Source organism: Polypterus senegalus, chromosome 11 (assembly GCF_016835505.1).
Source record: "Polypterus senegalus isolate Bchr_013 chromosome 11, ASM1683550v1, whole genome shotgun sequence".
Taxonomy (NCBI): Eukaryota; Metazoa; Chordata; class Cladistia; order Polypteriformes; family Polypteridae; genus Polypterus; species Polypterus senegalus.
Genome location: NC_053164.1, coordinates 140,351,265 through 140,356,576, shown reverse-complemented (window position 1 = coordinate 140,356,576; position 5,312 = coordinate 140,351,265). Strand labels below are relative to the sequence as shown.

The 5,312-nt window shown below is 34.8% G+C and overlaps 1 long non-coding RNA gene across 1 annotated transcript; it reads right to left on the bottom strand.

Annotated features, from left to right (window-relative positions):
- Window positions 1-3,691: 3,691 nt before the first annotated feature.
- On the bottom strand, window positions 3,692-4,871 carry LOC120539816. The gene is made up of 3 exons (XR_005635689.1): window positions 4,772-4,871; window positions 4,240-4,306; window positions 3,692-4,080 (listed from the first exon to the last, which is right to left on the bottom strand). It is a non-coding gene; the product is annotated as an uncharacterized LOC120539816 (long non-coding RNA).
- Window positions 4,872-5,312: the final 441 nt, after the last annotated feature.

Below are 5,312 nucleotides of genomic sequence, written 5' to 3'. Positions count from 1 at the left end.
AAGGAAAAATCCGTTAATGACATTAATTTATTATGTTACAAAATAAATGATTATCAATAACACAACATAACAATCAGCAGGCATGAAAATGAAGGTCTAAACTTTCGAGTTCTCAGTAAAAGAAACTTTGTTTGTATTGAACAACTTTTTAAATGATCTATATACAGTTCATGGGTACCTTCATTTCCATTGTCTGTCTTGAATGGTGTTTTCTTAATTTTGTTCTACGCTGCTGCTGTAATGTTGATAAATTTCAAATGGAGTTCTTAAACTTTCAAACGTTTACCTGGTTTTTAATTTTAATGCATAATTGTTCTCCCTGGGACCCTAACTTATAAGTATGTACTTATCAAAAAAGTGAAGCAAATCTCTTACATTGCTTAATAGATACAGTATTATATCGTTTGTTTTTCTAAAGAAATGTAAAAATTTGCATTATTGAAAGTTGCACTTCCATAAACCGTCTTTTTTTTATTTATTTTGGAACTGAACTAACAGATTTTAAATTTAGCTTTAAAAATGTTTTGTTTGGGTCGATGCAATAATTACAAGTCCATTTTTTAGTGATTTTAAATCCTTTAATTGCCATATACCTTTTCTTGTTTTAGGAATTTGTCATTTGTCACATACCCCAACTTACTCTCCAAACGGAGATAAACTTTTCTGTAAATAATATTACAGTTATTAGGTCATCGGTTTCACTGCTAGCTAAGGATTTATGTCTTCCTCTTTGACCACTTTGAGCTGCGTGTGTCATCGTCTCTGTTGTCTGATTTGGTACAACGCCTGAATCCTACAAATTGCCCCCTTGACAGCAGTGTACCCTCTTGATTATTTAAATGTTTTTTGATTCTGTCAGACCAAATATTGTTACCTTAATAAATACTAGCTTGATTTCTGGTTGTGTTCTTGCTGCCTTGAAACACGCTGTGGTGCAGAAACGTATTAAAAAACAAAATAAGGACCCTCTAATGTGTCAAGTTTCAGGCCAATTTCTAAACTGCCTTTTTTATCTGAAGTCTTAGAAAACATTGTCCTAACTCAAACATTTCTAGATGAAAATAGTATTCTGGAAAAATTCCAATCCAGATACAGATGTTCTTGCAGCACTGAAAGAGCGTTGTTAAAGGTTAACAGTGACCTCTTCCCATTACTAAATGCTGGTGATTCTGCCATTCTTGTACTGCTAGATCTTACCTCAGCTTTTGATGCCGTGGATCTTATGATTCTTATATCCTGCCTTGAACAGTATGTAGGCATCCAAGGTAATGGCCAGAAATGGTTTAAATCTTATCTAAGAAATAGGAGTGTTTCTATTCATTTGGGTGAGTTCTCATCCTCTGTAGCTCCTCTTACTTGTGGGGTTCCACAGGGTTCCATCATTGGGCCAACTGTCTTTTTGATATGCATGTTACCTTTAGGCTCCATTCTTAATAAGTATGGTTTCTCTATACTGATGACACTCAAATATATTTGCCAAAAATACAGACCCTCCATGTGTGCTTGAATGATATAAAAACCTGGATGGCAATGCATCTTCTTAAACTAAATGATAATAAAACTGTGATCGTGCATAGTGTCCAAAAGTTAAGAAAGTTTGAGTGTCCATGATGTTGCTCTTGGACCCCTTGCCATATGTATCATAAAGCTTCAGTTAGCGCAGGTGTGATCTGTGACAGCTCATTCAAACTCGGCAAACAGATAAACTGTGATGTTAAATGAAGCTTTTTCCAGCTGAGACTTTAAAGTAAAGGCTTTTCTTTCTTTCAGTGATCTTGAAAAGGCCATCCAAGCTTTTACAACGTCTCAGGACTATTGCAGTTCTTTGTATGTAGGTGTTGGTCAAGCCCTGTTATGACGCCTACAACTATTCCACAACTATTCGCTTATTGAGTGGCTCTTGTAAGTGTGGCCATATTTCACCAATACTGACCTCACTTCATTGGCTTCTGGTCCGTTTTTGAATTGATTTTAAAATTCTATTTCATGTTTTCAAATGTTTGAATGGATCAGCCCCATCTTGCCACTTGGAATCACTTTACTTGTATGTGCCAACAAGAGCCCTGCAGTCTACTAGCCCGATGCTCTTAGTTGTGCCGAGATCAAGGATGAAGCAAAGGAGGAATCGGGTGTTTGCAGTGGCTGCTCCTTTTCTCTGGAATGGCTCCTCTTATTATGTTAGGTCTGCTCCAGCACTGGCCATTTTTAAGTCATCATTAAAGTCTTATTTCTTCTTCTTCTTTATTTGACCCTGCAAGAGGTTGACATTGTTTGTATATGTTGGCTCACGTACATTCATGATTAGAAATATGTATGTATGGGTATTTTAAGTTTATGTTTTATGTAATGGTTTGTTATTCTTGCAGTTTTGTGCTGTGTACATACAGTATATTTGAACTGCTTCTTTTACACTTTCTTGTACAGCACTTTGGTTCAGTTCTGGCTGCTGTTGTAAATGTGATCTATAAATAAAAATTGCCTTGCCCTGCTTTATAAAACATTATTTTAATACATAACACTAAGAAGTGCAGATCTGAGACAATTGACTGTAAAGATGAAATTGGTTTGCAACATTTATTACAAAAAAGCTAAAGAATAGATAAAATATACAACAAGAATTGTAGGTTGTAACTGAACAATGAGGGACATGTATGTTGGTTACATTTTCTCACAAAACAGTAATTTTCCTTTTTCTTCTCACATTATCTAAAAACATATGCATGTCTTCCATATGTGAAAAATATATGTCTAAAGACATATTTCCTCTTCTCTTCTTCTGGAAATTCAGCTAGCAAATCATATTTCTGAAGGGCCTCCTCAATGCCGTCTTTGTCCATTGACAGTAATGCAGGGAGTGAGACTCGACCCCTGAACACAGAAATGTTCTCAGCACACCACCATTCAGTAAAATGCTGAAGGATTCTATTTTGCTGTAATACATTTTATTAAAAAAAAAAAAAGACAAAGAAAGATATTCTTTACATGGTCATCATAAACCTTATAGCCTTTTCCTCCACATTTACAAGGAATGTAAGGAAAGTAAAAAAAAATAATGTGCAGTATATTTAATTTGTTATACATTATTAACATTACTGCCTTCGATCACAGATTCTACAAGTCTTCAATGTTTCTTATCATACACTATTACTGTATTAACACAGCACACAATGCATTTCAAATGTTTTAAGGCCTTTAAGAGTTGTACTAGTACTCCAGTTTGTCAGAAGATGTAAAACAGGCTTTTAGTCTTTTGGGCTTTGACTCCTACTGGTTATCAATTAACAGTCGGCATCTGAGACAAGCATGAAGTCTTTTTATACATTGTATTCACTACACCATAGGCATTGTAAGCCAGCATCAACAAAATGTAATTCATCATTTTTATGGAAGTTTATAAAATGATGTGTCTGTACCTGCTCATCAGTGCCCTGTTCTGGATGTTGGAGAAGGGAGGCTGACGTTTTTTCTAAAAGTAAAGATCTGAAACCTGCAAAACGGAGTGCTATGGAACAGAATAGCAAGACATTTTTTTTTTCATTTCAGATGTAGTGCCAAGTCTTTACTCTGTCTTCTCATTAATGGCTCAATAAAGTCTAAACCTGAAAACAGAGAAAATAATATTTACCTAAGGAAATGTTAAAAACGAACCAAAAGAATAAGCACAATAAATGACCTTGTCCTGGCTGTCCATTATTTCTATAACTTCTAATTTTTCGTTTAGAAAGGCGTTTGCTCGCTCAATCTGACGTGAGCAGTTACTTCAATTATTTCAAAAAGAAGCACTAAGTTTATCATGGTAAGCATTTTGATTATTTGTCTTTGATTTACAATATGGCTAAGCATATTTGCCACATTACCGCAGAAGTGAATAAAAGTGCTGGAGTTCTCAAGTAACATTCTACACCGGCACTTCCTCAAAGCTGGCATGTCATTCTAAAGAGGACTGAGCAGAGTCACATTGTTAAAAGGAGTTTAATGTTACAAAAATATTTATGCAAACCATTATAAACATACATTTAAAATATCTGGATTTTGAAAGGTAGGCATTTCTGGAACTTCAAAACCACTATGGACAGTATGCTGAAATAATAAAAAAAAAACAAATAAAATAAATTAAACATAACACAAATATCCAACACAAATTGTAGAAGGTGACAAAAATGGGAACCAGTAACCAGATATAATCCTCTCTCTACAAATACTACAATGAAAGAAGAGAGGACTAAAGTTGAGACACACCTCGTTAAAGCTGAAGGGAGCCTCGAGGATGAAATACCAAGACACCACAAAATGGTCTTTTGGAAACCTGGAAACAACATTAAATACAGATATACAAAAAAAGATAGTTAAAATATGAAATGGTCATACCATCAACATAGAAATTTCACAGTAATGGCTAATCATCTGACTAGGAAGGCCCTAATACATCCATCCATCCATTATCCAACCCGCTATATCCTAACCACAGGGTCACAGGGGTCTGCTGGAGCCAATCCCAGCCAACACAGGGTACAAGGCAGGAAACAAACCCCAGGCAGGGTGCCAGCCCACTCCAGGGCACACACACACACACCAAGCACACACTAGGGAGACCCTAATACAAGGGGTAAAAAAAAATAAAGAAAAATATTAAATTACATCTGTAAATAGTAAAACCTGCCAAACAGCGGAAAATGCTCATCTTTTTAAACTGTATGTAAAAAAGTTCCAGTTCAGAAATCTAAACGTCAGTATTGTTTGCAAGTACACACTCGTGGCATACATACACTACCTGCATACTTGATACTGTGGTCTTCATGACTCTGAAGGCAGGCAGCAGAATGCTGTAGTCTCTTTGCTTTTTACAAAGAGGGCACTTGGATTCATTTGGATATTTAATCAATGTAATCAAAGTTGGTTTTATATTCTCTGCCTTTATGGATAAATGTGACTGTGGAAATCAAGACAAAAATAATATGTAATACTAATTTGGCAGAAAGCGCTAACGTGCTTTTATAAATAGCTAACTTAACTACAGAAAAATCAAGTTAAATAAGATATTTAACAAACGTTAATGATGACGATAAACATAAATACCTTTCATATTGTACACTAACATAGCAGATTCCCCACATAACATCTCATAAATAAGTGAAAAAGTGAATATAGATTAAATAATATGGCAAATATTAAAAAGAAATAATACAAGAGGTAAAAAATAATTAAAACGATATGCTTAAAAATAGGATATGTTAGTAATGACTATAAACAGAGAACACTTGGATTCGCTATACAGTATATAATCGTACATCTCATTAGTTTTGTTTAATGGA